This window comes from Pristiophorus japonicus, chromosome 3, assembly GCF_044704955.1.
Source record: "Pristiophorus japonicus isolate sPriJap1 chromosome 3, sPriJap1.hap1, whole genome shotgun sequence".
Lineage (NCBI taxonomy): Eukaryota > Metazoa > Chordata > Chondrichthyes > Pristiophoridae > Pristiophorus > Pristiophorus japonicus.
This window is the reverse complement of record NC_091979.1, coordinates 105685819-105700872: the sequence shown is the minus strand read 5'-3', so window position 1 is coordinate 105700872 and position 15054 is coordinate 105685819. Positions and strand designations below refer to the sequence as shown.

General features: G+C 47.7%; 1 protein-coding gene across 4 annotated transcripts in view; it reads left to right on the top strand.

Moving 5' to 3' along the window:
* Positions 1–15054, top strand: part of mylka (myosin, light chain kinase a) — a 579206-nt gene that overhangs the window by 288937 nt on the left and 275215 nt on the right. The window lies entirely within an intron of this gene.

Genomic DNA, 15054 nt, shown 5'->3' with positions numbered 1-15054 from the left:
TGTCACAAAGACCCATGAGAAGAATTCTCTGCCTTTTACTGATTCTCTAACATTTCTACCCTAATTATCCCTTAACAAACCTATCTTTCATCTTCTGTCTATTACAAATATAGCTAAAATAAATTCTACAGATCCCTTTCGGTGCTATCTATAAGTTGCTCTTCTGTTTCTCCCTTTATATGTAATATTCATTTTCGACCTTTTAGGATTTCAGACTTTGCTGCCACAGGGGACCTTGATGTTAAAAGCTTAACTGTTGAGTGACATGTAGTCAAAGAGTTAAAGTTACAGTACAGCAGGGCGTCTGGTGTAGATTAGATTTCAGACTGCGCATTTGACCAATTTCCTACAAGCAATAAAAGATAGTTTAACATTCCACTGATCACACATATTGTTTCTGTGACAAGCTTATTCATTTGAACTCAGCAAGGGTCATTGCTAAGTTCGGCTGGTAGATTTGATTATGGGGGGTGGGTGGCGGGGTGGAGAGGGGCTATTTGATTCATTTAAAAGCTGATAAGAGTCAGGCTTTATGAAAACCAAGAGAACTATGGAAGCTGGGAGGCAGTCAGATGTCAAAGGGCTGTACTGAAATAATGAAGAAGGGGCTTATCTTTAAGTTAAGCAAGGTGACCCACTGATAGTATAGCAGATTTTGCGGTTAGCAGCAACCTAATCGCGTGAGCCGTTCGTTACACTTGTACTTGCGCACTGAGCAGGTGGGGGCCTGGAGAGCTGCTCGCACTGATACTTGTTGCAGCCTGAGGGCCGTGTCCTCACAGTGGAACCATTGACCATGAGCCTTATTGCACGTCTCCCCACTCCACCATCATAGGCAGCCCCTCGGAATCCAGGAAGGCTTGCTTCCACTCTAAAAGTGAGTTCTCAGGTGGCTGTACAGTACCGGCCTGGAAATCGGCGTGGTCCCGACCTGCAAGACCATCAGCAGGCCGGGGCCATTGGAGGGAGCAGCATGCGGTGTCATACCACTGCAGGGAGCAGCGCGTGCTGCTGCAGGAGGGCGACGGCTGCAAAACCAGGTCGCTGATTGCAGTACGGGAAGACACAGCAGGCGGGGCGAAGGAGCGGAAAGAGTTTGTAGAGGGAAGTGACTGGGGCCCAGGAGAGGCGAGAGCCCAGGGGCAGCACGGGCCAGCCCACACTGCGATATGTGTACGCACTAGGTCCATGCAACAGAGCTGGTCTCCAATTGTCCTGGTTAACCCTTGCCACTGGACCAAGACCTAGCTCTGTCAAGCCCGTGTGGTGGCTGGTGTGCAACTGCCATCTCACGTTAAAAAGATCCACGCACAGGCATCTTCCACCCTTCAGGATGTAGTTCGGGATCTGGAATATTAGGTCCTTCATTGAAACACCTGTGAACTCATCACTTTTTGGCATGGAAGCAAGTCACCTTCGCTTCGAGGGACTGCCTATGATGATGACTTGCCCATAGACTTTCTATGGGTTTTTGCGCTGTAAGTTCCTGTCAGCCAACTATCCAAAAAGTGTGGTGCCCTCTACCGAGCATCTGGTACCTGTGTGTACAAGGCAAGCAACTGTTTGTCTTCTTCACCAATCAGATTGAAGAATCATTAATGAGCAGTGCAAAGTCTGAACCAGTAGGTGTCAGTTAAAATATTTAATTCAATGTCAAATCAGGTACAGAAAGTGAAATAAAAAGAAATTGGATTAAGAGAGAGAGATCAAAGAGACAGAAAAAAATTAAAGAAATGTTTTATTTAAATTTTAAATTAAAAAAAAATCTCCAACAATAATTAAACTCTGATGGAATGAGACTCCACACTTTTTTAAAAGTGAATTTTCAGTGTCAGAGAGGTTGTTTGGCAGCAATTAAGATTTATCACACCATTAAAAGGTTACATACATTGGAATGGACAAGCCCTAACTTTACTGTTATCACAGAGCTTTTGGAGGAATGGGCAATTTCCTGATTTCCACATTTAACTGTACATGTGCAGTCGTCAGAAGCTTCTGTCCGATTTTGAAGTGAATAATGGTGAGCGCTATTAGCCTCACTGATATTTGTACCTTCATGTAATGTTTTTGCATTATTGCAAAGACAAGTTGTATTGATGAAAATAAGTCCATCCAGTTCTGTATCTTCACATTAATGTGCAAGAAAGTAGCTTAATGTTATGTATCAAGCCTCAACTAGTGATAACTTAGTTCACCTTCAGGGAGATTGAAAAAATTCATGTGTGAAAGGCGAATGCTATTGTGATATTTCTGGGTTATGCTATCATACAAGTAGATAATAGGGCATTTTGTGTCAAATCAGTGCCTATCTTTCCCGGAACTCCATGTTTGAATCCCTCCAATCAGGTTTTCGTCCCACCACAGTACAGAAACAGCTCTTATCAAAATCACAAATGACATCCGATGTGACTGTGACAAAAGGCAAACTATCCCACCTTGTCCTTCTCAATCTGCCTGCTACCTTTGACACGGTTGACCACACCATCCTGCTCCAACACCTCTCCACCGTCGTCCAGCTGGATGGGACTGCACTCGCCTGATTCCATTCTTATTTATCTAATCGTAGCCAGAGAATCACCTGCAGTGGCTTCTCTTCCTGCTCCTGCATCATTGGACACAAGTTTCGGGCCGCGCCTAGAACGGCGCAGCCCTGACCTGGACGCCCGTTTTTCGCGCCACAAAGTGCACCTAAAAAAACTTCCAGATTCTCCGGCTCCTTGCTGGTCCTCTTGAGCCTGGCGTGGCGCAGCACGAGCTGTAGGGGGGCGGAGCTAGGTCCCTGCGCTAAAAACAGTGCCGGGACCTCTGCACATGCGCGCTACAGTGGGCGCACATGTGCAGTAGCTCCAGACGCCCAAAACTGTGTGGGAGAGGCCTGAAGCACGCAGCCCCTAGCCCTGGCCGAATGGCCTCACTGGGGCTGCGTGAATAAGGCTGCCTCCCACGGCCAGCTCCTGCTTCCTCCCGACCCGACTCCCGCTTCCCCGCCCCGCCCCCGGACCGGACCGGTCCCGACTCCCTGGACTGGACCCGACCCGCGCTCCCCCCCCCCACCCCCACCACCCGACTTGACCTCCCTCTCCCTCCCCCCCGGTCCAAACCGAACTGACCTCCCTCCCATCACCCCCACTGACTGGACCTGAACCAACCTGACCTCCCTCCCCCCGCCCCCAACATGAACCGACCCGCGCTCCCTCCTGCCCCCCCCCACCCTACCCGAACCAACCCGACCTCCATCCTCCCCCCCCCCCCCCCCCCGACCCGACCCGCGCTCCCGACCCCGACCCGCACTCCCCCAGACCCGACCCAACGCCACCTACCTGTAAATCTGGTGCTGGGGACGGGCCCTGCCCGAAGTCTTGGGTCATATTATGCAGGAGCAGGAAGAGAAGCCACTGCAGGTGATTCTCTGCCAGGCCCGGCCCATTCAGCCTCTCCCCCCCCCCCTTCTCCTTCTCCCCCCCGTTTCTCCTCCCCCCCCTTCTCCTTCCCCCACTTCTCCTTCCCCCCCTTCTCCTTCCCCCCCTCTCCTTCCCCCCTCTCCTTCCCCCCCTCTCCTTCCCCCCCTTCTCCTCCCCCCTCTCCTTTCTCTCTCCCCTCTTCTTTCCCCCATCTCCTTCCCCCCTTCTCCTTCCCCCCTTCTCCTTTCCCCCTTCTCCTTTCCCCTTCTCCTTTTCCTCTCCCCTCTTTCCCCTTCCCCTTCCCCTCTTCTCCCCCTCTACCCCCGTTCTCCTCCCCCTCCCCCTTCCCTCCCTTCCCCTTCTCCTCCTCCCCCCTTTCCTTTCTCCTCCTCCCCCGTTCCCTTTCTCCTCCTCCCCCTCTTCCCCTTCTCCTCCTCCTCCCCCCCTTCCCCTTCTCCTCCTCCTCCCCCCCTTCCCCTTCTCCTCCTCCCCCCTTCCCCTTCTCCTCCTCCTCCCCCCCTTCCCCTTCTCCTCCTCCTCCTCCCCCTTCCCCTTCTCCTCCCCCCCTTCCCCTTCTCCTCCTCCCCCCCTTCCCCTTCTCCTCCTCCCCCCTCCCCTTCTCTCCCTTCTCCCCCTTCCCTCTCCCTTCTCCCCCTGTCCCCCTCCTCCAGCCCCCCCTCTCTCCCTCTACCCCCCCCTCTCTCCCTCTACCCCCCTCCTCCCCTTCCCCTCACTGTCAGAAACACAGACACTGACAGACAGAGAATGAGAGACACACACAGACAGACAGAGAGATAGAGACACTGACAGAGACACACTGGGGGGGGGGGCATCCCAGCATGCTGTTGGAGGGCTCCCGGTGCTGCAGTCGGTAAGTAGAAAATGTTTTATTTATTGATTTTTTTTAAAAATTATTATTTCTTATTAATTTTTTTTGATTGATTTATTGATGTTTTTATCATTTATTATTGATGATGGCTCTTTATTTGTAAAACTGAAGTGTTTAATGTTTGTAAACTTCCCTTTAAACCCCCCCCCCTCCATTCCCTACGCCTGATTTGTAACCTACGCCTGATTTTCTAAACTGTAGACAAGGTTTTTTCGAGCGTACAAAAATCTTCACTTACTCCATTCTTAGTTAGTTTGGAGTAAGTTTTCACTGCCGAAACTTTGAAAACAGGCGTAAGTGGGCGGACACGCCCCCTTTTGAAAAAAAAATTCTGTTCCAAAGTGAAACTGTTCTAACTGACTCGAACTGGAGCAAACTAAATGCCGAGAATTTGAATTTCTAAGATACTCCGTTCTACACCAGTTGCTCCAAAAAATCAGGAGCAACTGAGGCCGAAACTTGGGCCCATTATGTCTGGTGTCTCCCAAGAATCTATCCTTGGCCCTCTCATTTTTCTCATCCACATGTATGCTGACAAAACCCAGCTCTACCTCACCATTACTTCTCTCAACCCCTGCACTGTCTCTAAATTATCAGACTGCTTGTCCGACATCCAGTATGGATAAGCAGAAATTTTTTCCCAACTAAATATTGGGAAGACCGAAGCCATTGTCTCCGGTTCCCGCCAGAATCTCGGTTCCCTACCCACCGACTCCATCCATCTCCCCAGCATCTGTCTGAGGCTGAACCAGACTGTTTGCAACCTTGGTGCCATATTTGACCGTGAAATGAGCTTCATATCCCCGCCATAACTAAGACCGCCTATTTCCATCTCATTAACACCGCCCGTCTCCGCCCTTGCCTCAGATCATCTGCAACTGAAACCCTCATCCATGTTTTTGTTATCTGTGGACTTGACTATTCCAACATACTTCTGGCTGGCCTCCCATGTTCCACCCTATGTAAATTTGAGATAATCCAAAACCCAGCCGTCCTTGTCCTATCTTGCACCAATGCCCTTTCACCCATCACCACTGTGCTCACTGACCTACATTGGCTCCCGGTTAAGTAATGCCTCAATTTAAAAATTCTCATCTTTGTTTTCAAATCCCTCCATGGCCTCGCCCCTTCCTATCTCTGTAATCTCCTCCAGCCCCACAACTCGCCCGAGATATCTGCGCTCCTCTAATTCTGGTATCGCTGCTTTTAATCACGAAATCATTGATGCACGTGCTTCAGCTGTTTAGGCTCTAAGCTCTGGAGTTCCCTTCCTCAACCTCTCTGCCTCTCTACCTCTCTCTCCTCCTTTAAGATGCTGCTTATAACCTACCTCTTTGACTGAGCTTTTGGTCATCTGTCCTAATTTCTCCTCATGTGGTTCGGTTTCAAATTTTGTTTAATAACACTCCTGTGAAGCACCTTGGGACGTTTTATTACGTTAAAGGTGCTATATAAATACAAGTTGTTATTCAATTCTCATAAGGATAAGGTGCTCAGAACATTTAAGTGAGCAACTGACATCCCTAAACATAAAAAAAAGTATCTATTGCAGACCTGAATTTGTAAGCTATCTTCTACTAACTTTTGTAATGACTTCTATTTTGCATTATTCTTTAGTTTCCTTATATAAATATCTCTGTTTGGTCTATATTGTATTCTGCACAACCTAGCAATGTAAAGAAGATTTTGAATTGGAGGAGGCACAGCAAACAACAAGAAGCATCATCACGAGGAAGAATTGGTTGAAGCCACAAGAAGTAGGGGCACCACAACATATTGCAGCTAGAGAGGCCAGGGAGCAGTTGATAGCGTAGCACTTTCGGTAATTTGCTTAATCCCCTTACCAGAAAAGTGACAAAAAGCCCCCCTGCAACAATAGTCCTTGTTATCATTTAGCCTGGACCTTGATTATGCATTAAAGATGAACCCATTCATCCAATCTGCATATCAGTGAAATTCTGACAATGCAGTCTAACAAGCTGTAATAAAATTAAACTAGAAACCAAAGTCCCAAATGTGATTAAAGTGTTCATTTTAATTCCAAGCACAATATTGTCGTGGATTATTTTGTCACCCAAGTGACCAATCTTTTTTTAAAAGGAGGCTTCATCATCATCATCATCATCATCATCGGCAGTCCCTCAAAATCAAGGAAGACTTGCTTCCACTCTAAAAGTGAGTTCTCAGGTGGCTGTATAGTCCAATGTTGGAATTACAGTCTCTGTAACAGGTGGGGCAGACAGTGGTTGAAGGAAAGGGTGGATGGGGAGTCTGGTTTGCCACAAGCTCCTTCCGATCTCTGCGCTTAGTTTCTGTATGCTCTCGGCGACGAGACTCGAGGTGCTCAGCGCCCTCCCAGATGCTCTTCCTCCACATTGGGATTCCCAGGTGCTGGTGGGGATGTTGCAATTTATCAAAGAGGCTTTGAGGGTGTCCTTGAAGCATTTCCTCTGCCCACTCGGGGCTCGCTTGCCGCGTAGGAGTTCCAAATAGAGCACTTGCTTAGGGAGTCTCATGTCGGATATGCAGACGATGTGGCTCACCCAACGGAGCTGGTCGAGTGTGGTCAGTGCTTCGATGCTGGGGAAGTTGGCCTGATCGAGAACACTGACGTTGGTGCATCTGTTCTCCCAGTGGATTTGCAGGATCTTGCAGAGGCAGCGCTTTGAGGTGCCTGCTGTATATAGCAGGAGGCTTACTAACTTGGCTACTTCTGTGAGGTGCTCCCCAGTGAAGGAAGACTGCTGTTGCTCATGTGGAGATCCTTGAGATGCTCATGGTCAGTGACTTCTGGGAGCTCAAGCCTGATAAGGTCCTTCTGCAGACTGCAGCACTTCGGCTGTTGGCAGTGCAGTTCGGCCCAGCTGACTTTCTGGCATCTTGGTTGAGGCGGGTGACGAGGAAGCAAATGTACTGAAATCCTGAGAGATGGCAACCCCTGCTGCTCCCATTACACCATTGCCGGTGTAGTTCATCATTTCCCCTGATCTGTGGCAGAGAGACTGCAGAAGATGAGTGAAAGCCCCTAACCATGTTGTCATGTATGTAATAACTCGATAGACTGAATATTGTAAACTAACACAAGTACGAACCTGGCTCTGCTTTATTCGGGCCTAAAGTGATTACATTATATGATGGCTTGCCTTTTATACCTGGGCCACACACACGTGCGTACAGCCCAATGACCTCTGACAGTCGCGTCAACTGGTGGCTAGTAACCCAAACATACATACGTGACACATGTGGTCTACAAATTTCTCCAAGGTGTCTCTCCAAGATGGAGTCCAGAGTCTGCAATGCAGCTGTTTGAGCTTCCACCAAAGCTGAAAAGGTTGTGAACATTGGCTCGTGTTGAGAGGGCCCTGCTGCAGCATCCCTGGAGGTGGCCGCACTCTCCAAGATAAACTGAAGAGTGCTGATGCCCTGGGAGATAACACAGGCTGGAAGTGAACTCCTCCATTCTTACATTTATGGTTCTGAAACTCCATGGCAGATCTTCCAATAGCTGGCATAACTGTTTGTGTGAGGCAAGCAGTTTACTTCCCATCGCTGAGCCCTTGAAAACCTCATCTTTGTTCTTCTCAGCAGATCTGGGAGAGGGACACACCCTTTGTCCCTGTCACCAATATCTGTTGCTGTTCGCTCGTACTTCACCATGTGCAGACCCCTCCAACTCATTCTCTAACTGAGTCGGGATGCCAACCTTTGTGCTGGAGCTTAGGATTGATGCCTCTTCAGAAAGACTGTTCTGCCCTGAGCTGTCTTCTTCTATGGGCTGCGGCTGCTGAGAACGACCGAGAAGAATCAGAAAAGTGACAAGAGCTGGACTGTAGCAGATGACAGGTATCACAATGCAACTTGATGTTGTTAAGATGCCTGATTATGTGTTTTTCTGAAGTTCATGAGAGGTGTAAGTAATACTCAGAGACTCTTTTCAGATATGCCTCTTGTGGTGTATGAAATGATACAATGAACTGCGTGCTGTGAGCCAGTGACTAGGTGTAACCTGGTCAGTCTTTAATGGCTTCTAGAAGTGGAGATACAAAGGTGAAGTTCAGCTTACATACCGGGCCCAGCACGAGTGTACCTATGACCCCTTGGACCTCCGACGGTAATGCCCCCTGGTGGTGGGCAGACCTTATGTACATACATTACATCATTCCCCCCCCCCCCAGTTCTTGGCATAAGTCTATATTACAAATTCAGACGGTCCGGAGCCCTTCGCTCCCTGGTTGACCGTCTCAGTACAATCCCAGTGCTTTCTGAGTCTCTCACGACTTGGGGCTGAGCGTTGACCATAGTGGGTTCTTCTGATGGCTGGACATGAGTTGGTTGGTCGTCTAAGCTCGCGGTGTCTTCTTCCAACTGTTCCAATTCGTCAGTGTGTCTTCGCTTGACTTGATCAATGTGTTTCCTGCACATCTGCCCATTCTTGAGCTTAACCAGAAACACCCGATTACCCTCCTTATCCATAACATTGCCCGGGAGCCACTTGGGCCCTTGACCATGGTTAAGTACATATACTGGGTCATTTACAGATATGTCGTGTGACACTGCATCGTTGACGTCGGGTTTTGACACGATCGTTAAGGTCAGGATGGACTAGAGAGAGCCTGGTTTTGAGACCTCTCTTCATCAATAGTTCCACAGGCAGGACCCCGGTGAGCATGTGTGGCCTTGTCTTGTAACTGAGCAGTATGCGTGACAGGCGTGTCTGCAAGGAACCATGAGTTACGCGTTTCAGGCTCTGCCTGATGGTTTGAAATGCCCGCTCCGCTTGACCATTGGACGCGAGTTTGAACGGGGTTGACATCACGTGTTTTATGCCGTTGCGTTTCATGAACTCTTGAAACTCCAGATTTGTGAAACACGGTCCGTTGTCGTTGACAACAATGTCTGGCAGACCATGTGTGGCAAACATGGCTCTCAGGTTCTCAATGGTGGCAGTGGAAGGGCTGGATGACATGATCACACATTCTATCCATTTGGAGTATGCATCCACCACCACAAAAAACATTTTACCGAGGAAGGGGCCCGCAAAATCGATGTGGATTCTAGACCACAGTTTGGATGGCCATGACCACAGACTGAGCGGAGCTTTCTTTGGGGCATTGCGTAACTGCATGCAAGTGCTGCACTGATGCACGCATGATTCTAAGTCCGAGTCAATGCCAGGCCACCAAACATGGGACTTGGCGATGGCCTTCATTATGACAATACCGAGATGCATACTATGTAACTCCCGTACAAATCTCGCCCTGCCTTTCTTGGTCATTACAACACGATTTCCCCACAGTAAACAGTCGGACTGGATGGAAAGCTCATCTTTGCGATGGCTGTACGGTTTGGTTTCATCACCCATTTCCTTGGGGATGGTCGACTAGTCCCCGTTAGGAACACAGTGTTTTACAACTGATAGGGTCGGATCCTAGCTGGTCCAGGTCTTAACTTTTTGAGCAGTGACAGGCAACCCTTCACTCTCAAAGGCATCCATGACCATGAGTAGCTCTGCAGACATTGATGTTTCCACCTCCGGTGTGGGCAACGGAACTGGCTCAATGCATCAGCGCACTTGTCGGTGCCTGGTCTATGGCGAATGACATAATCATAGGCAGATAATGTCAGCGCCCACCTCTGGATGCGGGACGACGTGTTGGTATTGATACCTTTTATATTCCATGAACAACAATATAAGTGGCTTGTGATCGGTTTCCAGCTCGAAGCGAAGCCCAAACAGGTACTGGTGCATTTTTTTTTTACCCCATAAACGCATGCTAAAGCCTCTTTCTCTACCATGCTGTAGGCTCTTTCCGCCTTGGACAGGCTTTGAGATGCTGGTTGTAGTTTGTCTGACTCATTGGCTTGCTGGCGTATGCAGCCGACCCCATAGGACGACGCATCACAGGTCAAAACTAGACGCTTGCATGGGTCATACAGTACCAGTAGCTTGTGGGAACACAACAGATTTCTAGCCTTCTCAAAGGCTCTGTCTTGAATTTCACCCTACACCCAGTCATCTCCTTTCTTGAGCAGCTTATGCAAAGGCTCTAATACTGTGCTCAATTTGGGTAAGAAGTCACCAAAGTAGTTGAGAAGACCCAGGAACGAACGCAGCTCCGTCACATTCTGGGGCCTGAGCGCATTTTTGATGGCCTCTGTTTTCACGTCTGTAGGCCTGATTCTGTCTGCAGCAATCTTTCGTCCAAGGAATTCAATCTCTGGTGCCATGAAAACGCACTTCGAACGTTTCAGCCTGAGTCCCATGACGACGCAGAACCTCTTCCAGATTGTGCAGGCGCTCGGCAGTGTCACGACCTGTGACTAGGATGTCATCTTGGAATGCAACGGACCTGGGGACTGATTTCAATAGTCTTTCCATGTTTCTCTGAAATATGGCTGCCGCCGAACGAATGCCAAAAGGGCACCTGTTAGAAATAAACAGTCCTTCGAGCATGTTGATGCACGTAAGTTTCTTTGATGATTCAACCAGTTCCTGTGTCATGTAGGCCGACGTTTGATCCAATTTGGTGAACGATTTTCCCCCGGCTAGCGTTGCAAACAAGTCATCAGCTTTCGGTAGCGGGTACTGATCTTGTTTCGAAACTTGGTTGATCGTGACCTTGTAATCTCCACAAATCCTGACCGTGCCATGGCTGGCCCATTCATTAAATTCGACCGGTGAGATGATCCCCTCATGTTGTAGCCTGTCCAATTCGAGCTCAACCTTTTCTCATCATGTGCGGGACCGCCCTGGCTTTGTGATGGATGGGCCTTGCGTCTGGGCCTAGTTGAATCTGCATCATGGCTGAAGCTGCCAATTCCCGGTTCAAACAGCGAGGGAAATTTGCTCAGCACTTGAGCACACAAATCATCATTCACTGATGACAAAGCTTTGATATCGTACCATTTCCATTTTATTTTCTTGAGCCAACTCCTGCCCAATAACGATGGGCTGTTGCCCGGGATAATCCATAATGGTAGATCATGAACCGCTCCCTCATACGACACTCTTATTGCTGCACTACCGATCACTGGTATGAGCTCCTTGGTGTAGATACGCAACTTCGCATTTATCGGACTCACCTTGGGTCTCTCTGCCTTAGTCTCCCACAGCTTTTCAAAAGTCCTCTGGCTCATTATCGATTGACTCGCACCCATGTCTAATTCCATATGCAGTCAAGTAGTCTCTGCCATGTGCAGCTCTGCCGGCCGTCGATGCAATTTTGTACACAGTACTTGCCATGGAGTTCCTGTTTTGTCGCGATATCTGCTTCGTGCTTTTCTGCGTGGACATGCAAGCCTGGGCGATAGTGATGACCTTGCTGAGGTCCGGCGTCTCCGCAGCCAGCAGCTTACTTAAGATCGCCTCGTGGTTGACCCCGATCACGAAAAAGTCACGCAGCACGTCTTCCAACGCAGGCCCAAATTTGCAAGGCCCTGCAAGATGTCTCAGGTCGGTAACAAATGCCGCTACATCCTGGCCTTCTGGATGAACGTGCGTATAGAAGTGATATCTGGATATGTGGATTCCTTCCATGGGTTTAAGATGTTCCCGACCTAGAGCACACAATTCTTTGTAATCCTTTTCTGTAGGAAGAGTGGATGAGAGCAGATTCTTGATGAGTGCATTCATCATGGGGCCACAGACAGTGAGAAGAACTGCCCTGCATTTCTCTGCATCCTTGTCTTTGTTTAGGTCGTTTGCCACAAAATACTGGTCAAGACGATCTGTGAAATCTCCCCAATCTTCTTCCTCATTGAATCGCTTGAGAATTCCAACAGTACTCAATTGTGCTGTGCTCGCCATACTTTTGCGTGGGTTCGTAATTGCCTCGTCGCCAGTTGTGGTGTATGAAATGATACAATGAACTCCGTACTGTGAGCCAGTGACTAGGTGTAACCTGGTCAGTCTTTAATGGCTTCCAGAAGTGAAGATACAAAGGTGAAGTTCATCTTATATACCGGGCCCAACACGAGTGTACCTATGACCCCTAGGACCTCCGACGGTAATGCCCCCTGGTGGTGGGCAGACCTTATGTACATACGTTGCACCCCTGGACTCAAGATCTCCTATTTTGATAGCAATGGATGGGCCATTTATTTTCAGTGCAGCTTGAAGAGGTTCATGAGGTTGGCTGGTCCTCCTTCAGTCTTTCCCTTGTGTTGTGCAACATTTTGTCCTGCAGAAAGAGAGGGTGAGACTTATAAAGTGTCTCCTGCAAAGGAGATTGCAAATGCTTGGAAAAGACTGTACAGTGGCTTGGCCGCCTCCCGCCTGCTATTGTTCCCAGCGGTTATGAGCCATCTTTGCCTGCAAGAGAAAGTGTAGCAGTGAGTGTAGTGCTATGTGTTTGGGTGATATAACTACTATAGTTGAATAGCTATCAGTGTGTGCAAGGTGTGAGATGTGGGTGTGAGTGTTGCAGCAGTGATAAGCTTGTGAGGGTGAGGTGAAGCTCTGATTGTGAGGTTTGAATGATGATAGGTAGAGATTGTTAGTAGATGCATTGAGGAGTGTGTGAGGCTTGTGATGCAGATGGTGGGAGATGTCATTTGGTAAAACCTTCACTCACCTTGACCTGCCATGTGAGGTCATCAAACCTCTTTCAGCATTGGAACTGCACTGTTGGCACTCCTACCAAAGCCTTTTACTGGTAGCCTTGGATGGCTTCTTGACACCCTGTGGGAACAGGACGTCCCGCCTTTTTTGAACTTCCACTACCACAGCCTCGAGTACACCATCCGAAAACCTTCTTGCTCTCTCTCTCGGTTGCTGAGCCATGTCGTCAGCCTGACTGACAATGAGGTGTTGCTGCAACAATGCTTCTCCACTTTAAGTCGTGCAGAGAGCCTACGCCAAAGATTAGACTGCACCAATATTGACCCACCTGTTAAGCGCTAAGCCAATCAGTAGCGCTGAGATCAGCATTCCAATCATTATAATGGGCAGGAGCATGAATCTTGCGTGCTGCCTGGACCACTTTCAGCAGGTGCAGGCAAATAGCGCTGGCCCTTGACACTGCCCGTTTTTCGGAGCTTATCCAATTTCTAGGCCATGGAGAATTGATGAGCTGTACTCACCCTTGCTACTCTTAGGTCATTGAAGCCCTTTCTACACTGGATCCAGGTCCTGGGAGGGGGTGATGCTCCTGGAGCTAATAATGTCAGCAATCTCTCTGCAGGCCTGGTTTCATGATGTTTATGGATCCTCCTCCCACTGGCTGGAAACAGAACTTTTCTCCCACCCTCATTTCTTCTATGAGAACATCCAGGGAGGCTTCAGATAACTTTGGGGCTTACGTGCGACTCATTATTAAGTAGTTACTTCCTCCACCAATCCAACAAAATAATCAGCCAAAAGGGAATGCAACCTCACTTTAAGAGGGAATTCCCACTTTAAATAGGCATCTGCAGGTGAGGAGGAAATTGTGTGCCTAAATTGGGTGGGTTTCCCATTACATTAGCAAATCGGGTGGGAAACATGGCAGTCAAATTGAAATGAGGCCTGGGAGTTAAAATAGCTGGGGCATCAAATTTTCTACAGCGGGTGAGTTAGGCGCTACCCTGGCTACCCACCTGCCCAAAACCCACCTGGATCAAATCGGGGCCAAGTGCTTTTCTACAAAACTTGTCTGGAGTTATTTTTCATATTTATCACACATCGTGAAGTTTACAAAGACATTTAAAGGAGAAGGAAAGTCTGAGGGGGGAGAGCACTTTCTGTTCAACTAGTTTTTTTGAGAAAAACATATATGCACATAAATGTTGTTTGACTTTAAACACCAATCTACTGAGCTGGAAGAAGGCCAGTGATGTCAGCTCCATTAAAAACAACATGACAGTAACTTTTAATCAACTCGAGCTGGATCAAGGGGACTCACACTATTGACTAGACACTCTGCATCCCGAGCCAAGAGTATCTTATGATGCTTATGTCATTCTGAAGTTGTTTTCAATGGAACTATTTTAGAACAAACGAGGACATTCTCAGTAGGTGATGTTATGTAACGGTCTAGCAGGAACTTTGCACCCTCTTTGTAACTCGGAAAATTCATGTTAATTGTTTAAAGTTAAAAAAAATTCTTGATTGAATTTTTTCATTTTTTTTAATAAAAATCACTCCCCCGACATGTCCTTCCCATGTAACTCGTCCAAATGCAGTACAGACTCAAGCTTGCTATCCAAGTCTATCTTACCTCTTCACTCCTGCTATATAGAAATTTTAAACCAAGCAAAACATGTCTGTTTAAATAAGCAGTGTATCAGGATTTTGTTTCAACTTGTTCTTTTTAAATTGATTTGCCTGTGTTATGTCCTTCAAGTTGGAAGAAATACATAATGTGTTTTGTAGAAAATTTATAAATGAAACCAGAGTGTAAAGTTGATTTAATCTTTACTTTGTGCTTAATTGCTTTAAATAGCTTCACAAAATCTCTTGCTTCCACATTATATATTCAGCTGGCTATGCTCAGTTGACACAAGGCACATTTTTCAGAGGAAACTTCATTGTGCAAATGTTTTTTTGTCATCCCTCGGAAAAGTGCTTCCTGAGCAACCTGACCAAGACATTTAGGATAATGAACATTGCTGGATTTAGTTTATGAGTGTGAAAGATCCAGAATTCATTCATGCAGCAAACATTAGTGAATAAGGAGGCCTTTCTCATAGATGAAAAAATATCAGTAATACACCAATGTAAAATAGGATGACACACCAATTTGTATTTATCAGGACATTAAACTTTTAACGAGTGTTCCCTGAAGA